We start from the raw sequence: 26,557 nt of genomic DNA on the forward strand, positions 1-26,557 counted from the left end.
TAACACAGATTTACCAACATAGCACTCACAATTCAGAGGGCTCTAATATAGCCAGAGGAATAAAGACCCTTTTAGAATACAGATTTGAACTTATTTATTGGAGAAGTGTTTTCTAGAGCCTCCTTTCCTGCTTTCTGTTCACTCTTTTTCTCATCACCATCCTGTTCCTGATGGACAACATCTAACAGTATAATAGTAAAGAGTGATGTCATGTATATCTTAAGACACTTGTTTTACTCTTCCTTATGTTACATTCCTTTTAGTGCTCGAATTATCTACCCATTTAGATTGTTAATTATGTCTCAACCTTTTATTTACCTTTTTCAGTGTTTATATCTGTCCTTAGCAAGGATTCCATAAATGATTGTTAAGCTGAATTGAATTTAGGCAACAGGGCAAAACAGACCCAACCAATCCATTCTAAATATTGCAGTAATCTGCCAGAGGGATTAAAATAGAAAACAACAACAACAACAACAAAAACTGTAAACATGGGGCCTGAGTATGCTCTGGTGTACACGAAAGCATTTCCTGAAATGTGGCAAATTGTCAGTCCTGGCAAAGTGAGAAGGTAGGTATGTCAATTACAGGTTGAGAGGTGACTAACACCACTGAGAATTAGGAGCAAGAAAATAAACTCAGTTCCCGGGGCATTTACGTGGCTCAATGGTTAAGCATCTGCTTTGGGCTCAGAACATGATCATAGCATCCTGGGAATGAGCTCAGCATCCCCATGGTGGCCCTCCTGCTCAGCGGGGAGTCTGCTTCTCTGTCTTCATGCTCTTGTGCTCTCTCTCCCTTTCAAATAAATAAAATTTTAAAAAACAAAACAAAACTGAGTTCTCATGTCCTGACTTAGCATCAGTGGTCCTCAGTAGACTCTGACAGGCAGAACCCCACCAGTCCCAACACACACACTGACTTGTGAATCCAGAAAATAGTACAAACCCAGGAATTCTGTCTGTTGTTAATGTTGAACAAGAATCGTATACAATATGAGTTAGGAAATACCAGAATTTACAAAGTAAGAATGTTTCTGCCTCTTTTGTAGGCATCTAAAAATGGAATTATTTGCCAATGGGAAGGAAAGAAGGAACAAGATTTTTTTAAAGGAGAGGAAAAGCTTTGATTCCTCTTTTTTTCTTACAGATTTTCTGTGACTATGTTTATAAGTCCCTTGGGGTTGACAGCAAAATATCACACAGTATCTGCCAGGTAGTTGTTGAATCTGTAAATCATCTGCCTTTCCCAGATTTGTTACATTCAGAAAGACTCTAAGGGGCAGCATCCTTCTTGAAGCTGAAAATAATTGCTTATCTTTATAAAGGCAGAAAGAGGCCTGAGGGAAAGAATAATGGGGATAGAAACTAGCCGCAGTGGAAAAAGGGGAGAGTGGGTGGGGAGGGGGTTAGCTTGCATTTTAGGGGCAATCTGACAGTTTGCACATTTTCTTCAGAACAAGTCTGCACATCCAGTCCTGTTGTCTGGTCTTCTGTAGCAGCAGAGATGGGTGATGATGACCATGTTGTGTGAGTCCTGGGTTCAGGAAAGGTGTTCCCATGCTGTGCCCCATGGGACCCTCTAGCGGACAGCATCACCTATTTCAAAAAAATAATAATTTTTTTTCTGTGCTTCCAATCAAGACTGAAGCTGAGAAATTTTCCTGATGGGGTGGAAGTTGTAGCATGCATGGTCTGTTAGATTTGCTTTCTTTGTTCAGTGAAACATAAAGTCACTACTCTACCAATAAACCTAGGCTATTCTCTGTCTTTCTTTCTTTCATACACACACTCACCCCTACCTCCCATGTGCATGGATTTGTGCACACATATACACCTTATTACTTTAGAATCAGTCCTCTCTCTATATATGGTTATAGTTATGGATAGAGTCTAGTCTCTCTCTCTCTCCATCTCTCTCTCTCTCTCTCCGTCTCTCTAATGTTTCCTAGTAGATTAATGGCTAACTTTCTACCTACATTTGGTACTTTGAGGGCCACCCTAATAGTATGAAGACTTTTTGCCATTAAGGATATTTGAAAAAAATATGCCACCGGGCCTAAAGGCAATACCAAAAGGTCATTCCAAACAATTTTTTGAGCAGGGATTAATTGCTTTAATCAGTGAAATAAGTGACAGTTTCACCCAATGGCTAATTTGAAGGAGACAAAAGGCACCTGGAAATACAGAGTTTGGTTTGCTTGATAAAAACAAAAATAGTCTCCTTAGTTTGTAATTACAGATTGTGTTAAAGGTTTCTTCCTAATGTGGAGGTGTTGCCAAGGCAATAGCTTGGCAATCTTCTACATGGCTGCTTTTCACATTAATCCACATAGGCTCCACGGATATTAATCTTTATAACACACCTATGCTGTCCAGAAGGGCAAAATACATTTTAATCTGTTTTTCAGGGTAGGGAAAGAGCATTAGAAGACAAGGTTTTCTGGTTTCCCTTCTCCTTTCCAGGACATGCCATCAGAACTAGGCCATGAATTTTGAAATTACCTTAGTACCTTGGCCCAGGTCTATGGGGAAAAGAGAGCAGACCTTAAGGACATGCAACAAACCAGATCAAGGACACAGCTGATGGTCAGAGCTAGAAGTTCTGCTACTGAGACAAGGTGGAAGCCAGGAGGAGGAAGCCCAAAAGGAACCAGAGCCAAAAGTCACAGTTAGCAAAGCTTAGGGCCAAAACACAAGAAGGAACCAAAGGAGAAATTAATCTTGAGCAGTATTTAGAGTTGCTGACAATGTGTTTGGATAATTCACAAGAAATGGGGCCATTTTGTGTTCCCTCTTTTCTCAGTTGGCTCAGAGGTATAGACAGATTAAAAATGTGATTTCTGTCGGTGAAATAAATCGAGGGGAATCAGAGATACCTTGGGAGAAGTAACACTGAAGGGGTTACCACTACTAAACATTATCCCAGCAATTCACAACCGGGAAACTGAAAACACACCAGGATCTGCGGCAAACCCTTGAATCTTACTTGCCTGGTGACTGCACTGAAGTTAAGCCTCCAAAATGCAGAGTTGATTTATTCTGGCAGCTGAATGTACTGGCTTTCAAGTTTCAAGGAAGAGAAGGCTATGGACAGAATGAAATTCTAAATTCACACACTCCTAATTTATAATCTATGGCATTTGTTTGCTAATTATGTTGGTAAAATGTATAACTAGCAACTATTATACATTGTTTCCATAACTCTCTTCAAAAGAAAGTGTCTTTTATGTCTAAGTAGCCTCTGACAACAGGGCAAAAAAGAGAAGGCCATGTGGCCATAACTTCCATTCCTGTGTCTAGGAGAAAGAGCCTCCTGGGGACATGCCATTGCTTCATGTTTCTTTAATATTAAATCCAACAAGTTCTGTGTCAGGTTTAAATCCCCAGTCTGGCTTCATCCCAAAGGAGGCCCAGAGCCTGTCAGGTCTTAATAGTGCCCTGACTTTGTTGATTGATTCTGCTTATTGAAATTCAGCAGCAGAGGAAGAAGGTGCCTCTTCCTGAAGCCAGCTCCTTTCCCTGAGCAAACAAGACTGCGGCTCAAAGGCAATGTAAACCAAGGTTTCCATGGCCAATTTCAATACTCAGTTCCTCCCTAAAACCAGTAACTAGACCCTCACCAGAAGGCAGACACACCCATCTAGATAAAGAATGTATTTATTTGGGTTCATGCAGAAACCAAAGAATGAAGAATAGGGTAGATGAGAAAATCCTATTCTGGACCTCACAGCTGAGCTGAAAGCTATTTCATGGAGCCTGGCTGACCGCTTCAGCTTGCTTCTGTACACATATCATGCCTTTTAGACTTTGGCATGCCTTGAGTTTTCAGTTCGATTTTGACATTTGCTGTTTGCATGGATTTTTCTTCCTTGTATTTTCCACATATCTCATGCCACTATTAAAAGTGTGTTTTGGATAGACTGGTCCTAACAATTGAGTAAAAAATTATGGCTCTGAAGAGTATTATTTTCAATATTATTTCACTATCTGGAAACCAGCTGGCATCTAATATATCCTTACATATCTATATATGTCACTGTACATAGATATATAGGTAGTTTTACACATAAAATGTTAAGTATATTTGTATGTGTTTTTCTTTAAGTAATTATATGTAAAATCTAACCTCAGTTCCACTTGGCTTGGGCAATAAGATAATCTAATCCTAATCCCAAACAGAGCAAATGTCAATGAAGGTAAGGTCGTATCTCCTTCCTTCCTTCCTTCCTTCCTTCCTTCCTTCCTTCCTTCATTTTTCCCTCCCTCCTTTCTTTCTTTCTTTCTTTCCTTCTTCTCCCCCCCACCCCCAAATATCTGTTATCCTGAAGATGACATAAAAAAAGAATGACCTTGAAATATTGGGTTGTGACTTCTCTAGACCTTTATATTCTGTCTTTGAGTTGATGTGGAGATATAAAAGTGTTGCCCTCCCCCTTGCTGATACTTGATCTATCTCTAAAGGTCCATTGCAGCTTCAGAGCTCCCTGTGGGGTTGGCTGAGGCCTTTGTTGGGACTGGACTTGTAGCTCAACTTCTCCCTTCATCAAAATCTCTTATTTTCCTTCCCTTCATCAGATGTTGATCAAGAAAATCTCTAATAAGCTTCCTACAAGCAAAGCCACTACCCAGTCTCTGGTTCCAGGGGAACCCAACCTGTAACAGTGCTATGAAAAAAAATAAAACTGTCTTTTGGAATACATTTCAGGGCCAGGAGGGCTGCTTTAGTTAAGATGGTCAGGTAAGGCTCTTCTGAGCAGCTGATATTTGAATTGATGTGTGAGTGTGAGAAAGGGCACAGAAAGAATTGAAGGAGTAGCATTCCAGTTGGGTATGAAAACCTTGAGGTGAGAATGAGTTTGATATGTTCCAGAAAAAGAAGGAAGGCCAGTATTAACTCTAGCATGGTTAATGAGAAAGATACTGGTAGAAAGAGTGGCTGGATCATGGAATTTGAATTTTATTCTGAATTCAATGAGGAATTATTAGAAGTAACTAAAAATATCACTTTGACTTCTGTGTAGTGAATGGCTTATAGGAGTTAAAGAGTAGAATAAGAAAGAATAGTGAATTATGAGACCATATAGTTACCCACGAAAAAGATGGGGTTTTTTGGAAGAAGTGATAATGGTGAAATGTGGTTGAATTTTAGGATATTTTGTGGGGGAATCCAAAAAAAGTTGTGATGGATTATCTGTAGGACAATAGAAAGAGAATAAAGATGACCATTAGGACTGGCCTGAGCAACTGAACAGTGTCACTACTAAGAAAGACTAGAAGAGGAGTATGTTTGGAAGAGGGAATTGAAGTAACTTAAGGTTGTATATGGGTTTGATCTGATTTCAAATCCACTTGTTTATGACAAAAAATAAAATTATTAATAGTAACATTATTTTTGCTATAAGAGTAAAGTCCGCTGCGACAGAGTGTTGTCATCTCATCTGTTGCTGGTGATAAGCTGGGCTGCTGAGGGGGGTCCCTGGGGGCTTTCAATAAAAACATGACGAAGCAACTATGGCAAGGGGACATTTAGACATAAAGACTGAGTGTGAGGACTATCCAAGAAGTGTTCATTAGCTCCTGCCAGTAAAGGCAACTCTTCCCTGCAGTGATGAAGACCATGGAGGGGCCTCAGAGCTCCTCTCGCTGGGCAATGCCAACACCATGGTCCATGTTCCCTAGCAACATGCTTTAGCAACAGGGGACTCTTACAATAGTAGCTGGACATCAGTGCTCCTCTAAAGGGTACACCTCAACTAAACTTGGACTTTATTCCTTTCATCTCCCCTTGCCTGGAAAAATATTGTGGTTAATCTATCATTAGCTTGGAGCATATTACTTCTTTATTGCTTATTAAGACATATCATCCTGTATGATATTGGCTTGTGGAAATTTTCCTGGAGAAAAGGAATAGATTCAAAGGTTAGATTATATAATTAAGTAGTGAATAAACGCTGTCAACACTTTCAATCTCTGTGTACCTCAGTTTCTTAGTTTTCCATTCATTCCTCGGTACCTATGAGATCTGGCAGACCCAATCTCAATTATCTGTAAACTGGTTTGTATTTCTTAGAGATTCTGCATTTACAGCAGCCATCCAGTGACACTAATGCTGTAGACATTTTGAACAGCAAAGGTTCAAGTGAAAATAGCACTGTTGTGTCAGACCCAGCTTTGAATGATTTCCCAGCCAATTATCAGTTGTATAATATTGGGCAAGTTTAAATCTTTTCAGAGCTTTAGTTTCTTGTAAAACCAGGAATAATATACCTAACTCATAAAGTTTCTGGGAGAATTAAATGTCATATCTCTAGAGCATGAGACAAGTAACCCAGTTTCTTACTCACAATAGGACTCACTAATTTAGTTTACAACCCTCTCCTTCTCAAAAAAGGCTGTATATTCACGAATTATGTTAGAATTAAAAAAAAATCATTGTAAGACCGTTGGCATTTAGAGAATTAATATGTGCAGTTTTGACGATTGCTAAGCAATTCCAGTAGTCCACATAATGTGATAGTTTGAATTTTGCCGATGTACGCAATTGAGGAGGCTAGTTGGTAGGAGGGAGTCACATTCCTCAGGTGGAGCCTATCCAATGCCAAACATCCTCATCTCAGCTTGACTTTATGGTTCTTAGCTCATTCCCCCATCTGTGCACCTTCTATGAAGCAAGAATCTGTATTTTATGGAAAGTACCCCTACTAAACAAAGAAACAGAAAAACAAAATAAAAAAAACACAAAAAACAGACAACCAAAACCAACTAGAAATAAAAACAGTTTTGGTGTGGTGCCTGGGTGCTCAACTGGTTTAAATTCGGACTTGATTTCAGCTCAGGTCATGATCTTGTGGTCATGGGATTGATCCCCGTGTTGGGGAGATTCTCTCTCCCTCCCTCTCCAATCCTCCCTCACTAGATCAGACTCTCTCTCTCTCTGTCTCTCAAACACATAAACAAACAGACAAATAAATAAAATCTTTAAAAACAATGTTGTCATGATATGAAGAGGAAGTTATGCAATCTAAGAAGTAGATGATGCTTATACAGAGAAATAGATGCTTGGGATAAGTTATAGAGAGGGAGTGCGACATTTGTAGTGGTTTGGATCCATGATATGAATATTTTTACCATGTGCTCCATAAGGAAATAAGGAAAGGCAATTCACAAACTATTTCAATAAATTTTCCAGATAGAATTCATATTGTTAGCTTTATAAATGAGTCTACTCTTCTATTTATAGAATTATAAAGGTCTTAAGGGATCAATTAAAAGTTTTTAGTGATACTTGACTGAAATTTACAAGAGAAATTCCATCCTATAAATGGAATCTGTGAATTGAGGAGTTTGTAAATGTCTCAGGACATATATATTAAGAATGCCAGGGCCTACTGCGATTATTTTTAATACTACCACATAGTTCCTGTAAGTTATAAAATGCAAATTATTAAACTACCGGGTTGGTAATCAAATCACTTTGTAAATAGAGAATTTGCATCTTTAATTTCTTATTTTACAATAAGGCTATGACAGTTGCCAATAGATAGTCAACACCATGTACACAAGGGTTCATGCTACCAAGTACACAGGCAAATAAGACATGGGTCCTGCCCTCTTTTGAGAAGGAAAACGCTGGCTCCATGACACAAATATAACTCTGAGAACTGGGAGGGTAAATTATCTTGGGAAAGAATGGTAGGATCTATGACTTGCAGAGAGCCATAATATTGGTGCATTTAAATTGCTGTTAATCTCCTGGTAATCATCTAGGGAGAAAAAAGGGAACTATCATTTATTATGATACTGAAAGCACAGAGCTATCTCTAAGAAGTCTGACATATCCCAGATGTGATCAGCAAATCTCAGCACTTTTGATATCTGTGAAGTCACTTAACTTTGATTGGATACTCCCTGTGGTAGTTAGAGCTAACACATCTAAAGATAGATATATTTCCATGAAAAGTGATTTTTACCCTCACATTCATAGAAAATAGCAGTCTCATTTTCATAAAGCTCCAAGCAGTCCTTTCATTTGAACTTTGTAGTGTAGGAACAATGATCCCACATTGCATTGTTGTTAGAAGAGTCTGAGTTGAATTCTGTGGACCATTTAGGCTATGTTGCAAAAAGACTGGTATTTCTCGGGACAGGTTAAGGAGAGTCAATCACAAGATTGATTAAAATTCATCTGGGCACTAATTTCTTCATATTATCTTCTGAAATCCTAATTTAAAATGCAAATACTCCAGGGAGGATAATACATTAAAAGGCATTAGGGAGTAAATCTATCAAGAGAACTGCCAAGGCCTATTACTATCCTACTTCTAATGACTTCCACAGGATGTCACTCAATCTTAGAAATCTTTTCAAGAATTCACTTGGAAGTCTTATCAGAGATTTTCTGGTCTCCAGAGAGGAGGTCCCACTGGTATTGTCCCAGTGAGGTGGGGGAGGGAAAGTTTAGGTGGTAATCATGTAGTCTTAATCAAAGGAGAGAAATAAACTTTTGTTGAAGGTCTCCCATATACCCGGCTCTGTTGTGTGTTTGGAATATGCCATTTCATCAAATCTTTCTCCAATGCCATTATGCTGTTAATCACTGTTTTATGGATGGGAAACTGAGGCTATGGTAGGTTAAGTAACTATAATGAGGAACTAGTAAGCAGATTTTGGAGTCAAGCTTGACATACCTCATTTCAAACCTCATAACCCACCCACCCAAAAAGGGCTCTTACCAATGGAATTTTTTCTATAGCATTTTGGTTCTCTTCCTCACCATCCAGATCTACTTGATTCTGGCTTGTTTTACAGAGGAGTTTAGCGGCTCCTTCAAGAGAAGAAATGTAGATTAAAATGTGAAAACTTGAACTATTCTGAGATCTACTACTAAGTAGGACTGAGGTAGTGATAGAAAAAAGGCCATTTCCAATGATCTGTTCTGAAGAAGTACCTCATTTCTTTGTATTTAGAATGTTTAAAAAATTATCTATCACAAAGTTGAACAGTATCTTACTATACAACCTGTACCCCCAGGTATTTACCCAAATGAATTGAAAACTTATGTCCACAAAAAACATGCACACAACTGTTTATAGCAACCTTATTCATAATTGCCAAAACTGGAAGCAACCAAGATGTAATTTGATAGGTGAATGGGTAAACAAATTGTGGTACAACCAAACAATGAACTATTACCCAACAATAATTTTGTAAAAAGTGCTATCAGGACATGAAAATACATCAAGGAAATTAGTGCATATTGCAAGTGAAAGAAGCCAGTCTGAAAGGCTATATCCTATATGATTCCAATGATATGACATTCTGAACAAGGAAAACTATAGAGAATAAAAATATCAGAAGCTGCCAGAAGTTTGAGATGCGGGACAGGCGTGGAGGAGGGAGGTGGACAGGGGGCTACAGAGCATTTTTAGGTATGGAAACTATTCTGTGTGATACTGTAATGATGGATACATGACAGTATGCATATGTCAAAACCCATAAAGGGCACCTGGTTGGCTCAGTTGGTAGAGCATGACTCCTGATCCTAGGGTCATGAGTTCAAGTCCTGGATTAGGCATGAAGTTTACTTAAAATTAAAACACTATAACATTGTACACCACAAAAGGTGAAACCTAATGTAAACTATGGGCTTTCGTTAATAATATTGTATCAATAGTTCTTCATCAATTGTACTACACCAATGCAAGATGTTAATATTAGGGAAACTAGTTAGAAAGATTGGTGTCCTTGAAAGGGGATATATGGGACTCTCTAGTAGTTTCTGATCAATTTTTCCCTAAACCTAAAACTGCTCTAAAAATCTATTTATTAAAGAAATTATTCTAGAACCAACTCATTCTTCATGTCTTTTTAAAGTATAACAGATACAGGTGCAGAGAAAAGAAGAAATAAGACTAGTATAAAGGAGAGAACAAGGTAGAAAAATATGATAAAGAAAATGAAATTTATGCCACCAGAAAAAATTTTTTTTTAATTTACAGTCACCCCCATACCTGTTCTCTGTGTTTTTCTTTTCTTTTCTTTTCTTTCTTTCTTTCTTTCTTTTTTTTTTTTTTTTTTTGTGGGTGGTAGGGGGAACTTTGGGTGAAGAAGAGGACTTCAGCAAGCTTAGAATGTGGAGTAAGATGACAGCATGGAATCTTTCTCCAAGAGCAGGTATTTTACTTAGGGCTGATGGAAGGCTAGGATGTCTGGAACATTAAGCTTGAGATGGTTAAACTGTAACTTCTGAGTAGTTGGGGGAAGAAGGTGTTTAGTGTTGTGACACTGGAAAGTATCTAAGAGTAAATAGGTCAAACAGAGGTTACTGGAAACTAGGAGTAGTGGTGACAAGGAGACCTTGAGGGAGGTGAAGGAGCTTAAAAAGATGTCCCACAAACAAACTTCTCTTTTCTATTGAGATATAAAAATATATGTGCATTAATCTTAGGTGTGTAGTTTATTGAATTTTTATTTATGAGCATACCTAAGGATCCACAAGGCAGATCAAAATACAGAATATTTCCAATATCTCAGAAGGCTTCCTTGTGCATCTTTCCCATCACTATTTCTGTCCTCAGAATAATTACTATAATTTGTATTACTAAAAATTTATTTTGCTTACACACCTCACATAAATGGAATCATGCTATATGTACTCATTTGTGTCTAGCTTCTTTCACCCAACATAATGTCTGTGAAATTCATTCACATTATTGCATTTAATGTTGGTTTGTTCTTTTTAATTGCTACTTAATATCCCATTGTAGCAAAATATCATAGTTTATCTACTCCATTGCTGATGAAGATTTGGGTTGTTTCCAGTGTTTTTCTTTAATGGATAAATTTGCTATGAATTTCTCATATACATCTTTTGGTGGATGTATGCATCCATTCCTCTTGAATGTATATGTTACTAGGAGTGGAATTACTCTGTCATAGATACTGAAACAATTTTCCAAAGTGTTTATACAATTTAAATTTCTGCTAGTGACATGTGAGGTAGATGTTGCCCCCCTTCATTACCTCCCTTCATCACCAAATTTTGCTATTGCCTGTCTTTTAAATGTTAGATGTTCAGGTGAGTGCACAGTGGTATTCTGGTTTTAATTTGTATTTGCCTAATGAGTAATGAAATTGAGCACTTTTCCCCAAATAAATATTGCCCATGTGGATATCCATGTTTATAAAGTTCTTACTCAAGTTTTTGCCCATAAAGTTTGGGTTGTCTACATTTATATTATTGATTGGTAGTTACTTACGTATCCTAAATTTAATCCCTCTAGACTTGCCTTTTAAGTGTTTGATTTCCTCCTGGAAATACAAAATCTCCTCTGAATATATTCAGTTACATCAGGTAAACTATGACATTATATTTTTTTTTTCTTGAAGACATATCTCTTGTAACCTTCTATCTTCCTTCAAGTCTGGACTGGTAGTCTAGAACTGCTACACAGGTGTTGGCAAAGAATATTCTTTCACTTCTATTTTTGAGATTTCCTTTGCCTCTCTCCTCTGTTGGACCTTGGACCATACTGTTTTCTAGATTTTGTGTCTTCATCTTTCTTGGTTTCCTCTATTGTTTTTTGGGAACATGTCGTTTAATAACTTCTTAGGAAAGAGTTCATAGGACATATTTTTTTGAGAACTTGCTGTCCTTATTCTAGTCTGGTAATTAAAGGTTGTTAGAGTGAAAATCATTTCCCACAGGATTTTAAAATATTACTCCATTATCTTCTAGATTCTGAGGTTGCACTTTATTTTGCAGTTGCTGTATTAATGTGATGCAATCAATGTGAATTTGATTCCTGATTCTTGTATGTTTTTTACTCTCTGGAAGGTTTTAGGATTTCCTTTTTGTCATTTAGCTCCTAAAATTTCCTGACTAAAGGAACTGACATGGATCTTTGCTCATGTATTGTACTGGGCATTTTGTGGGTCTCTCCCTTTGCAAGATAATTTTTTAGCACTGACACATTTTCAAATTATTTCTGTAATAATTTCTACCCCTCTGGTTTATTTTTTCTTTTTCAGAATATTCCATTAAAATGATGATGGCCCTCCAGATTGATCCTCTTAATTATGTTATCATTCTTCCTATTTTCTATCTCTTAAACAGATATGTCATACTTTCTACTTGACTTAGTAAACTTTATCTTATATTCCTTCAATTAAAATGTTTCTTCTGTGTCCTCCTATTTCCAAGAATTTATTTTTGTTCAATAAATGTTGCTTTTTTGTAGCCTTCTGTTCTTGTTTGGAGGATGGTATATCTTTTTCATTTCTCTGAGGATTATAAGGATTAATTAAATTGTTTGAAGTTTTCTTCTGTTGCATTCAATACTTCTTTTCTGATTCTTGTTTATTTGTTTTGTTTTGTTCAATGCACTTTATATCATAGGTTTTTTTTCATATTCAGTGTTATTGGTGGTGTGTTCATATTTTAGGCACCAAAAAAGGTTGCTTTTAAACTCTAAATGAGTGGATAGGCCTTCTTGAGTAGTGGGCTTCAGTGTAAAATAATCTGGCTGAGATGTTTTCTTAGAGGATCCCAGCTATCAATACCAATGTGTCTTTCTGGGGGCTCAGGTTCCCTAGAGATAAATCCTCCATTTTCATGCCTTAGGGTTTTGAGTTCCTGCCAGCTTTCAGGACTAAGTGGAAGAAGAGGCTGGGGGAGATATGGAGGAAGTTTACCTCTCAGAAGTTTCATAATTAATCTATTCTCCCTGCTTTTAGTACATTTCTTTCATATTTTGTGGCAAAGTGAGGCTGGAGTCTCTCTGGTTCAATTTCTCCTGTGAGCAAACCTTTTGTTTTCTTTCACGGTAAGGGAAGTGGTCTTTGGCTGAATAGTCTGAGAGAGGAGATCCACTGAGTTGTTTCTTATACAGATTATCAACTAAGCTTCTGGCTTTCTTCCTCACTCAAACCTCCGCTTTCAGAGGTGATTGATATCCCAAATACCCAGGTTTTCTGTGGCTTTAGAACATGGCATCTCTTTGTTTCTGAAGTTACCTTGAGGTTTCCTCACTTCAAACCACTTCTGGGCTTTTTCTAGTTTCCTAACTTAGTAACCACTCATCCATCTGATTTTCAGCTTTCAAAATTTTATTTTCATTTCTTTTTCCATTCTCTTTATGGTTGTGGATGTATATATCTTAACACATTTACTGACTTTTTAGTGAGGTTTCTAGAGAGAAAGTAAATTCTTGTTCAATCTACATTTTAACAGGAAGCTTGTTAGTCAGTATTCAAAAATTGAAAGTCAGATCTTGCCTGAAAATAGAGTGACCAGCTCTTGAAGTCTCTGAGACAGAAGTAAGAGCAGCTACTTTTCCAATACTGTTGTTCTAATAGCCAATTGATAAAGAAAAAATGCCTCTATTTAGCATGCCCCTTTGGGGAATATGATAGAATGTAATGGGAGCCAAAATGGATCATTTCCAAGGAGACATTTGGGGGCCGGCTTCTCTAGTCATATTTAGGATCAAAACCCAACAAGAAGGTGGCAACATTATAATGTAAAACTGCTATTCTGGATTTGTTAGCTTGATTATTACAGGGTGAATACAAAAGAAATAACAGAATATAATCATTATTGAGCACATGGTCTTTATTTAGGAATTATTATTTTATTCATTTGTTGCAAAGATGAGAAACCTTATTTGGAATATCAATGGAACATTCAGATTTAATTTATAGGAAGTTCTTCAAGTGTGTACTTTAAAATGTTCTCTACTTACAATTTGAGTCTTCACAAGATTATTGTGTTGCAAGAAGTCATAGGTGACAATGCTAGATTCCAAAAACTACACATTCTTGAGAAACCTAACACTAATTTGTGATTTTTTTTTCCCACTTTGCTTTGTGCAGCTGGAAAATTAGGCTGCGTTTTTTTAAAGGAATGAATAAATCTTGGCAATTGAGGGAGCTTAGTAACATGTGGCTCACATGCCATCATTTGTGACTTGCACAGCCTTGCCTCAAATAACTGCTTTATTAGCTTCCATTGTCATGAATGAAGATTTTTTTCCCCATCAATAGAGGAAAGGCTTTCATTGCCAGATTTAGACGATGTTATGATCAATATTACATAGCCATAAAAATTAAAAGATAGGAAGAAAATGTGGTGCAGTATGTTTGAGAGTCTTAACCTAATAGAAACAGTCATAAAACTCCTATAAAGAGACTTCAGAAACTTGAAATTTTTCACACTATCCAAACACATGGAACATGTAAATGTATAGAATGTGGATAGTAGCTGAAAGGGAATTATTTCAGATATGTGACTCTGTTTGTGGGAGTTTGTGAGTCAAAATAAAAATGAAAATGAATGGAATTACACTTAATTAGAGGAAAAGAGATATGTGAAGAGTGTTGAGTGTGTTGGGGAAACGCCTGGACACGGAAGAATGTCTTGAGTATTTTGTGTGTGTGTATAGTCAACTTTTTAGTGAATGACAACTGAAGTTGTAGCAGAGAAACTGACAAAGTGTTGTGGAATTTAGAATTTGGAGCTGATACAATACTTATAAAGCTATGACCCATGTGGTCCTGTTCCTAAGCAGTGTCACATTTACAAAAACACAGATCCATTTCATTAAAAAATATTTTCCCAAATCCAATCCCATAAAGTCATACATGATTAAAACATAGAATTTGGATGAAAAGTCAATATCAAAAATTATCCTTTATTTTAATTTTTCACCCTTGAGAAATCTTAGATTAGATTTATGACTCTTTATAAAATCAAATCAGAAGAATAAATATTTATTAAGGACGTATGATGTGCCAGGCTTTGCCTTAGGTCCTATGGGAGGAACAAAGAAGGTTCCTGGCTTCTTAAAATCTTGTAGAGGAAAATTGTTGAAATTCAAAGTTTAAATAACATCATAAGGATAAGTAATACTTTAAGATAACAGTGGAAAAGAACATACAAGGGCAATATCAATACAAGTCAGACATTAAAATTCCTTTGGATATCAGTAATTCAGTTATTTGACTAAAGAACAGGAATTTTTAAAAATGGTTCAGGAGATAAGCCTAGAAAGATAAACTGGGTTAAAATTATGTACTTAAATGCCACGCTAAGATTTTAGAAGTTGATTTTATAGGGAAACCATTGAAAATTTTAATTCTATACTTAAGTGCAGAAATGACAAAATCAGAGCAGCATGTTGGGGAGATGAATAGCTCAGTGATATGTGGACTGGACAGAGAAACTTCAGACACTGAGAGGGACTAAAAGGCTATTTCCCTTTTTCCGATTGTTTAGGTCACTCTAAAGTGGCCAAGATAGACCTCCCACCATGCAAAATTTGATTTGGCTGTCTAGACTGAAGATGCCACACACACACACTAAGAGGGTATGAAAAGTTTACTATTCACATAATGAGGCTTTCTAGGGAGGGCAAGACAAACTACCAAGCAGGTCCACAAGTGGCTTAGGAGTACAGAGAGGAGTGACCCCTTGGATTTTTATGGTGGTCAGAGTATAAACCTGGAGTGAGTATTCCCTCCTATGTGCTGAGACTTGCATGGTTTGAACTTCCTGCTGGTGCCAAAGGAGGAAACACCCAGACTTTCTTATCAGCTTGTCCAGACATGGAGCTGAAAGAGAAGGGGAATGATGTAGCTTCAAAGCTGTCAGCAATCAGAAATCAAAAATGGGGTCAGACTCTTTATTACAGACACATAGAGTGGTAAGAGTGATAAAGTGTTGAATGAGGGCACCATGTTGATATTATAAATGAACTATAAGCCCCCACCAGATAGAACCTGCATTATGGAGGCAAATCTCTTGGAGAATGGATTTTAATAAGCCTGTGGTTATATAATATTCAATTTACTGGCTCACCGAGGGCATTTGGAAAGTCAAGAAAGTCTCTGGGGCTTGGAAATAAATATCCCAGCAACCCTTGACCTTTTGTTCATTGCATTTAAAAAAAATCTAACATATTGTTTATGCTTTGGAAAAAGATTTTTTAAAAGATGCAAAGCTAAATGGAAATTTTGTGCATCTGAGATCAGAACTGTAGATTCTACTGTTCAATAAATCAGTCAATTTTGGTTTGAGTGCCAGTTACATGTTGTCAATATGTTTGTGCAATAAAAATCATCTAGGAAACTTGTTTAAAATGTCCATTACTGCCCTCAACCCCAGGATTCTGGATGAAAGATCTTGGGTGGATCTCAAGAATGTGCCTCATGACAAATGTCTCTGATACAGGGGTTGACATGCCTCACTTGAGAAACATTGCTTCACTTTGTGCCCAGTGCCGCACCAGATATTGCCAAAGCTTTAGGAAAAGTCTAAAACAGTCCCAATCTATGACAAGTTGACTACTTTGCTGGCTCTTTCCTTGCCTAACTCATCTTTTAACTTCTGGACTTACAAGGTTTGTAAAAGCAAAAATAAAATTCAAAACAGCAATTCTGTTTAGTTACAGTTCAGGATTTAGCAGTGTTTGAGTGCTTACTATGACAAAGAGCTTTCTATGCTTTTTCTAATTTCACTTTCACAAAGTCAACTAATTACCACATTTTAGTGTAGAAAATTGAGGCTCAGTAAGATTAAGCAACTAGCCTAAGAAATACAGCCACAGTGGTAAAGTCAGGTTTCAAACCTAGTTTTGTCTAAATCAAACTTATATTATGAACCATGACATCCCTACTATAGGATCCTGTTGCTAGCTTTGTAGCCTCACTTGAATGATGATGGGGATATCCTGGCACTCAGGGAAGAACTAGGCAGCTGCCCATTAGTTTTCTCTTATACTGATGGTGGAATAACAAATGTTGGTCTGACGTCGGACTAGCAGCTTCCTCATTGGCTGACATCTCCGCCTTCCCGTGGGCTTCTGGAAGACCTGAGGTTTTAGGTGGCTTCCCTGTAAACATGGTTTATCTGGTTTAGAATAACACTTCTAGGACCAGGCATTTTTAAGAGAATATGAGGATCTAGAGTGGCAGAAGGAGAGTGAGTAGGGGAAAGGAGATATGACTTGGGGCTAGAGGGAATGTATGGCCCAGATCATACAGGACTTTTGGGCTCATGGTCAGAAATTTAGTTTTTATTATCAGTAGAGTGAGAAACAAATGAAGTATTTTAGACAGGGGAGTTAGTGGTCTCATTTTATATCTTTTTTTTTTTTAATTTGTTTTCAGCATAACAGTATTCATTGTTTTTGCACCACACCCAGTGCTCCATGCAATCCGTGCCCTCTCTAATGCCCACCACCTGGTTCCCCCAACCTCCCACCCCTCGCCCCTTCAAACCCCTCAGATTGTTTTTCAGAGTCCATAGTCTCTCATGGTTCACCTCCCCTTCCAATTTCCCCCAACTCCCTTCTCCTCTCTAACTCCCCTTGTCCTCCATGCTATTTGTTATGCTCCACAAATAAGTGAAACTATATGATAATTGACTCTCTCTGCTTGATTTATTTCACTCAACATAATCTCTTTCAGTCCCGTCCATGTTGCTACAAAAGTTGGGTATTCATCCTTTCTGATGGAGGCATAATACTCCATAGTGTATATGGACCACATCTTCCTTATCCATTCGTCCGTTGAAGGGCATCTTGGTTCTTTCCACAGTTTGGCGACCATGGCCATTGCTGCTATAAACATTGGGGTACAGATGGCCCTTCTTTTCACTACATCTGTATCTTTGGGGTAAATACCCAGTAGTGCAATGGCAGGGTCATAGGGAAGCTCTATTTTTAATTTCCTGAGGAATCTCCACACTGTTCTCCAAAGTGGCTGCACCAACTTGCATTCCCACCAACAGTGTAGGAGGGTTCCCCTTTCTCTACATCCCCTCCAACACATGTTGTTTCCTGTCTTGCTAATTTTGGCCATTCTAACTGGTGTAAGGTGATATCCTTTATATCTTCTTAAAAAATATTTTATTCATTTATTTGAGAAAGAGTGAGAGATGGTGGGGAGGGGCAGAGGTAGAGGGAGAAACAGGCTCTCCACTAAGCAGGGAGTCCCTGACTGGGGGCTCCATCCCAGGATGCTGGGATCATGACTATAGCCTAAGCTGAAGGCAGAGGCTTAACTGACTAAGCCATCCAGGATCCCCTCTCATTTTACATCTTAAAAATAGCCTTTTGGTGACTATGTGAAGAGTGGGTGAGAGGAAACAGAATTGAAGAGGGGAGATTAGCAAAAAAACTCCATTTGCCCAAAATCATTAGGAATCCAGTGGGTGATGAGGATTTTTGTAGAGGGAGTGGGGGAGGGTAAAAGAAGATGGATTATGGGCATGTCCAGAAGACTGTTTCTAATTAAATATTCCAGTAAACATTTTTCTTCTCTCACATCTCACTCCTTGATCTTGGTTGCCTCTCTTCCTCCTTGATGCTTAGCTTTTTTGTCTCCTGCCTATACTTTCCTGAATATTCATCCACCTTTCTCCCTCTGTGTCTATCTTCACCCCCTTCTTGTGCAGAGCAGTTTCACTCCTGCCCTGCTATTGGCTGTCAAGTGACAACCTGTGCAACTGGTTTAGTGGGCAGGCTGGATGCTAGGGTATAATCCAGAAATCACTTTTGCTCCTCTTGCCACTCTTTTCAAATGCTGTGGTGTCTCCTTCCTTTCCCCCTTGATGACAACCACAGATTCCAAACAAAGGATTGAGATGGGATTCTCTCAGTGATGGTGCAGATCTGCCAAGACTAATGAAAAAGCATGATGTGGAAAGAGAGACCAAGGTAAAGTCCACTGAAAGTCACTCAGAAATAAGGGACCAACGGGATACTCAAAAGACAAAATTCCTTCTGCAAAGCAAAGTAAATGGCTCACCAGGTAAGATCTCTACAAAAGTAGACACTGCTCAGCTTCAGTTTCAACAGCTAGAACTGGAGATGCAGATGCTTTATTATTAATGAGGATGACCTATATATGTATATATGCATCACTTAAGGGTGTTGATCTGCTAATGATTTTTGATTTGGGGAAACCGCTTTCAGGTTTCTTTCTTAGGATTAATGAATGAAGATAAGAGCTTAATGGTGAACAGAAAGGCTGCAGATCTCTGAGCAGATTCGTCTCTTTCTCTGAGGATGATTCAGAAAACTGGCTGGGCTATGAGGATGACCACAAGCTGACTGCCCGAGGCAGTAGGTCAGGGTGAGAAGTGAGGACAAGAGTTAGTTATCTTTAATGTGTGGAGGCATATTCCTGATCTTCCCCACCCTTGACTGGCTTGGCCACTCACACACTCTCAGGAGCTCCCTCAAGGAAGAGGAGGAGGAAAAGGAGGCCTTTGCTGGCTTCCGTCTCATGAGGAAGAGGTCTGAGGTGAGACACAGATGGATTCTTGCAATACAGCCAAACAATGTGATTCAGAAGATTTAACGAAATCACTTTGTTAAGTGTAGAGTATTATATAAATGTCACTGGATTTAATTTTAATTTTCTGAGTGGCTGGTTCACAAGACTTAGGATGATTAATGTAATAGAGCACTTAATTATGTAAATGAGTACATATAAGGACAACTTTAGGTCATTAGAAATGACTGACATATATACCTTAAGTGATGATTTCATATTCATGTATTTGAGCCTTTCATAAGTATGAGTACCTTATATGCAGGGGTATATTTGTATGTATAGTGTAATTTTAGTCTTGTTTGTGAAGAGCAAAGGGACTTAAAAAACTTTGCAAATAAGAAATTGTAATTATGGAGTTTTAAAAGACTGACTTCAAAATAGAAAAAAAAAAGGCCTTTTATTTTCCTTCTAATCAGAAAAATGTAAAAGCCTATAAAAATGTCCAGTAATTCAGACAAGTATAAGGAGAGAGTTAACAATCATCTATAATTCTATGGTAAAGAGATTATTCCTGTTAACACATAAACATATGGAATCATGTATAAATAAATCATGGGTGGGTGCCTGAGTGGCTCAGTTCGTTAAGTGTCTTCTGTTGGCTCGGGTTATGATCTTGATATCCTGGGATCAAGTCCTGCATCGGGCTCCATGCTCATTGGGGAGTCTGCTTCATCCTCTGCCCCTCACTTCACTCTCGTGCTCATCCTCTCTCTCAAAATAAATAAATAAAATGTTAAAAAAAATCATGGGTATTTTTCCATTTTACTAAGCATAAATCTACATTATAATTTTTTATAATTTATTTTGAAATAATTTCAAACCCTAAAGAACACCATATTTTCTTTGTCCAGAACCCCTTATATTAACATTCTACCACTTTTACTATTCCATTTATCTCTATATGTATACACAGACATATGCACACTCACATGCATATATATCTATCATCATTAGTCTTTTTCTGTCTCATTTGAGAGAAAGTGGCAAACATGATGCTTCATCATTTCTAGACCCTCCAGTGTGTATTTTCTACCTCTACCCTCGAAAAAGGAAATTTTCCCATGTTTCTGCCATATAAGGCAATGAATTAGAAAATTAATATTAAGGCAACACAACCCCTCAAAGCCCAGACCAATTCACATTTCCTCAACTGTTCCCCACATCTCTTTTTCTTCTGATGTAAGACCTAATCCATAATTATGTGTTGCACTTAATTGTTATATCTCTTTATTCCTTCTCTCTGAAACATTTCCTCACTCTTTTCCTGTATTCTATGGCCTCGACATTTTAAATTCTGTAACTGTATTTCATTCTGTATTCATTCTGTATAATGTCTCTCAACCTGGGTCTGTTCAGTGCCTAGAGTCAGGCCATGCATTCTTGGCAGCCACGGAATTCCATTACACCAGGAATGCTGCTAACAGTGCTCCTCACAGGGCATCCCACAGGAGACAGTGTGATGTTGACCCATTCTACCAGTGATGTAAACCTTCATCACCTCATGTGGCAGGCAGACTACTGGCTCCCAAAGATGTTCTAGCCCTAATTCTAGGAACCTGTGAATATGTTGCCTTAAATGGCAAAAAAGATTTTGCAGGTGTATTCGAGGTTAAAGGCACCTCTGTCAGACTTCTGACCTACAGAACTCTGAAGATAACAAATTAGTATTCCTTAAGCCACCAAGTTTACAGTGATTTGTTACAGCAGCAATTGAAAATGAATATACTTGGTCAAAATGTCATTCTTGGGAAGACCTTTCCCTTCTCTTCCCCTCTTCTACCTTTCTCCCTTCCTCCTTCCCTCCCTCCCTCCATTCATCCATCCCTTCCTCTCTTTCTTTCTCTCTTTCTCACCTCCATTACAGTCTTTTTTTTCTTTCTTTCTTACTTTCTTACTTTTTTTGGCTTTCTTGCTTACTTACTTTTTTTTTTTGCTTTCTTTCTGGTCTCTTCTCAGTCTTCATGAAAAATAATGCACGTTCCTGGGAAGTTCCCCAAACATGAGTTGCAGATTTTCCTGCCACATCTTGTACTTACTGCCCACTCTACCTGAGTCGTACCCTCCCCTTCTATCCCTGGCAAACCACCATTTGCCCTTCACAACCAAGGTTAATTCTCTGAATTTTCTCTAAGTCCCCCAGGGTAGATCACTCTCTTCATAGAGGCATTACTGTGCCTTCCCTATTTCTCAACTGTAGTGCTATGTTGACATTCTTTCTTTCTCTTCTTTTTATTCTATCAGATCTTAAGCTCCTTTTCAGAACTTACCTTCAGTGGCTTTGCCTTATGTCCGGGCCATGGTTGACATTGATTGAGTGGATGAGAGACTGCCAAGGACCCTTTCTGAAATCTGCTAAGATTGGTATATCCTCCTAGCAAACTGCATATGTAGTTCATTATAGGAATTATAAGATGTGTTTCACAGAAGAAGAAAATGTTTTTATTTACGCATATCCTGTCCCAGGCAAAAGGTCTAAGTAAAGAGTTGCAGAAAACAAAGTGGGTGAAAAGGAGGCAAATGATACTGAAGTTAGTTATATTTTTTCCATGGGTTATTTAAAGGGTAAATACATTTAATATTACACCCCCCCACCTCCTTTAAGAATAACTTCTGTAGGGACTAGGGTGGCCGATGCAAGTATGCTGCTAATTTCATTTTTTTGTTATGTTGTGGAGGCGTAGGAACAGGGACTATGAGTTCTCCTCATCTAGATTTTAATGTTGAACAGAACCTTCTGGAAGAACCTGAGCACAGGCACCCCTACAGATAAAGGCTTCAAGAAACACAGAGAAGAGTGGTCACAAGAGCATCAAGAACTTACAAAACCAGAATTAATCTGTTAGTGTTGTGATTGCTTATAGAATTATAGAATAAAATAAAATTTTAGAGCTGGAAGAGACTGTCACAAATATTTACAACAGAGCTTTATCCTATCAATTGTAGTGAATTATGGATTGAGCTTCTTGATGGGCTGCCATGTTCCTCTCACCTCGCTTTCCTGGCACTGCCAGCACAGGAGCTTCTGGTAAATCCCTGTTGTAAAAGCTGGAACATGGAGTATTACAGCAGCCTGTTCTGCCCATGCCAAGGGTAGATCCAAAAGATGGAAACAGTGGAACCCTAAGCATAGCCCATCCCCATTCTTAAGGTCTGATAATTTATTTGCATATTATTTACCCCGTGTTTTATTTCAAAAATTATTTCAGGTTGTCTCTGAAAACATATATACAATGCTACAGGATAACTATACAGAAATCAGAGGAAAGGAAAATAAAGTAAAACCAGAGACAAGATTAATACACAAAATTCTTGAAATAACAGCCCAAAGTGGATTTCAGATTTGCCTCTGAGCTTCCTAGCTGGCAAACAAAATGAACCATAGTTGATTATAATGTTTAGAGTGTCTAAAAATGAAAACAAATATTTTTTTCAGTGAAGTATCGCTCTTCCCAATATTGACAGCTGGCAGAAACATCTGTGACTTCTCAAGGAAATCAATGTCCTTAACAATATTTCTGCAATAAATAAAATGGCAAGTTTGGAATGACTTCCTCTTGTTACCTCTGTGTATGCAAATCAAAGGCACAGTGCTGAAGCATAGTTTGTATATGAGGGACCAAAAAGCAACGAAATCTAAAGCATTTTTTTTTCTCTTCAGCTCTTTTAGATAGAAGAGGAAAGAGTGGACTCTACAAATTTACAGTAGTGTTCCTTTGTGCAATATTTCTTAAAGCTAACCTTTTATTTAAAAAAAAGTTCCATGAAGAATTAATAGTATTTTGTATATTTAGAACCCAATCTCCAGGTTACTGATAAGAGGAAGTTTCCTAAATACATTTAGGGAATAAACTAAGAGAAGGGCAAGTTTGACTTTTCTGCATGGAATTTTATAAATATTAGGGAGTCCAACCGGTGGCAACCTCACCCTCACATAGGGGTTGGTAAATCCTTAGGTAGGGCCAGATTTTTCCTAGAAAATTAACTAATTGTTTAACTAATTTAATTAGTTGTTTCACTTCACTATACAGACAGACAATCTAGAAGTATTATGGGATAATACATACCCACAGAATTTTTAACATCATGAATAATGTTACAATTAAGTGATATTGATCATCTGAAGTATCTATTAGAAAACCAAAGATAGCCTAATTTAAAGAACAAATATAAAACACTATTTAATACAAACTAACTAAAATTTAGAGTTTCTGAACTCAAAATGATGGATTTTGGAACAGTTGACGTTCATTTGTTCTTTCTGTTAGTAGGAACAGTTGTCTTGTTTATGACACTAAACTATGTCATCAGTTTCCAGCTATGATGGAATAGCTTGTGGCATACCTATGCTCCCATTGAAAAATCAAAAACCACTAAAAAATTATTTTTGAAGTCTTGCAAAAGCAAATAAGGCTTAAGGTGCTAAGACCCCAGGGAAAAGGAATAGCAGAGGGAGGAATTGACTTCAGTGTCTGGTTTTCTCCTTGGGTGTTTGCTGATTTTTGGTGTGGAACAAGAGATGAGAATCTGGGCAGAGAGCTTCCAGAGAGGCAGATGATTAAGTAACTAAAAATAATAACTCTTGGGGGAAATACAAATATGGAGAGATAACTGTGTGAAGAAAAAGTGAAACAGAGGCTCATAAAAGTCACTAATTAGATAACAATATTCAGCCACTGTACTGACACGTGTGTCCTGCTCTGGGCAGAGAAGTCAGTCTCCCCTTCCCACAGGATTTCTTTGTTCTCCCAACCCATTGCTGATGGGTAACCCACAAGGGATTGCAACCTCTGCACTAGGATGCACTCAGTATGTGGTTTGGGAGATGGATGAGAATCTCCCCCGTCCAAGGAACCTGCTTAGGGCACTGTGGTACTGCCAGCCCAAGATGGGAATGCCACCACCACACCCTGTCCCAAGAAGGTTGATTCTTCTGGTGTCTAGGCTCCAGAAGGGGCCAGAGGGCAGAAGAGTCCTGGGAAAGTGCAGGTAGGGACAGATGGGAGTGGCCTGAGGCACTACGGAGTGGAAGAGTGGGTGGCTGAAAGACCATCTGAGGGAGAAGAGAGATGGGTGGGGCTTCTCTTGGGCTGAAGCTCCAGGTCACCAGCACATGTTCCATTGTCTCAGGAGACTTCATTTTTAAAAACACAAATTCAAAGATAAGATGAACAATTTCAAGATGATAACCACAGAATATTAAGCCCCAAGCACAGGGCCAGTGTGAGTGTGGGGCTTTGAGAGACAGCATTGGTGGCAAGTTCATGAAGCCAGCTTTATTTGGAAATGAGTTAAAGGTCATGGAGCCCAGTAATCATCTGTTGTTTCTGTCCTTCTCTTGAGCCAAGTTCTTTCCTGATTCAGCCTTTTACTTCCATTTAAACGCAGCATTCTTTTTCTTGCTGGTAATTAGCTTCAGTATTTCCCCATGTCTGAAATCTTCCACAGAAAAAGTAGAATGAATGTATGCTAATGTTCAGGGATAGTTCATTGGTATTCTTAATTTAAACAGCAGCAACAACAAAAACCATTCTTGTTGATTTTAACTGGGTTGGGTTAATTTTTGTGTCTATGATTCCCCATCCTTTCTTTATTTTGATCATCAAAGGCAGTATTTTATCCTCCAAGAGACCTCTTCTGACATACTAATTTTCATGGTTTATTTTGAGTAGAAAATTAAAATCTCACACTAGTTTGAAAGTCTGGGTATGATGAATGAGAACATTGTAGGTTGAAGGTCTACTTGGAAAAATACATTTCAGACTCCCAAAGAGGTGAATATGATTGTTTCACTTGGTTGTTATTTTGTTTTCAAGATTTCTGATAAACAATGCAGCCCAAAGCCAAATAGCCCTACTAAAAACACTTTGGGTTAAGATTGACTAATTTCTATAAAGCCCTTCTTTTACAAACTTGTATGATATTCTTACTTGGGCAACCAAAACAAGATCTTGAAATTATACCTTCTCATGGCACAGCTGAGACACTTTGTTTCCTGACTCTAAAGCAAAAGATAATCTTAACATGTCCGGTACCTCTTAAAATATACTCTGAGTCATCCCCCAAACACCAGGTCCCATATTCCTGCTGTAAATTTGATGTCTAAATACAAATTGAAGCCTCAGGGGAATGTGAGCTGGGTTAGAGTTGAGCTCTCCCTGTAACATGCAATCTCCTTTTGTTTTCCTTACCTTTCTGAGAGATTTCTGGATTCTTCAGCAAAACTGGGTTGGAAGTATTGGTGAGGAACCCAGTGTAGGCAATATAATGGGGAAAAGAAGCCTTTGAGGAGGGGATGACCCATGGCAGGCCAGCAAGATTGGATGTGAAGCATATAAAACTGGACAGAACAGTTTTCTATAAGCTTAATCACATCTGGAACTCATTCTCTAGCTCCCATTTCCTCTTTGCTAACAGCCTCCAAAAACCACTTTGTTTCTTTTGTAGAGTACATGGGTTGGGGGCAATAGCTAAAACGATGTGGTATTGGGAGGCCATGGTGATAGGAAGAGAAAGAGGTTTTGAAAAGATCAGCTGGTATGCCCTCATTCGATGTGATGCTGGAGAAGGCTTGTATTGGCTTAAGAGAGAAGATTGTTCAGGATACTGGTAGCTTAATTATGGCCATGCAAATTGGTATATGTTACAAACAACATCCCTCATCCCATCCACCAAGGGATGGTTTACCAATACAAGACACTGTCTGATCTGTAGTCAGACACATTATCCATTGTGCCACTGGCCCCTTACGACACTGTCTGATTTTAAGCTTAAACTACCTTTTAGATCTGTTCTCTGGCTCCCTCTGATTACTCATGGCACTTTGGCTCTTATCTCCAGTTATCATTTTTGTTTATGTACCTGCTTCAATTCCTGGCTGCATGGGTCATAATGTCTAGCATAGAGTAGATGCTTAATAAATGCCTGTTTCAGGAGACCCATAAAAGGCACAGTTTTCACACTCACATTAAAACTAAGAAAAGATACAACTTCCCCAGTAACACTTTTTTCATTCCTTTTTTATTTCTTAATGCTTAATAATTATCTATCCCATAATGATGTACTCTGCTCTGTGGGATTTACCAAATATTAGGGCACACATTTTTCTGGAGAAGACATATCCAAATAATCACACTACACTTATAATCTATGTACAGATTTCTCTGCTATCTGAAAGTGGAGCCTTCTGGTGATAACTTTCTTAAGCTGAAATGGCATAA

The 26,557-nt window shown here is 38.1% G+C and overlaps 1 long non-coding RNA gene across 1 annotated transcript in view; it reads left to right on the forward strand.

Moving 5' to 3' along the window:
- LOC116877279 overlaps positions 1-26,557 on the forward strand; it is a 120,532-nt gene that overhangs the window by 12,516 nt on the left and 81,459 nt on the right. The window contains exon 2 of the long non-coding RNA XR_004384599.1: positions 18,626-18,812. This is a non-coding gene — a long non-coding RNA (uncharacterized LOC116877279). The remainder of the gene's footprint in view (positions 1-18,625; positions 18,813-26,557) is intronic.

This window comes from Lontra canadensis, unplaced genomic scaffold, assembly GCF_010015895.1.
Source record: "Lontra canadensis isolate GAN:19392208 unplaced genomic scaffold, GSC_riverotter_1.0 scaffold51, whole genome shotgun sequence".
NCBI lineage: Eukaryota > Metazoa > Chordata > Mammalia > Carnivora > Mustelidae > Lontra > Lontra canadensis.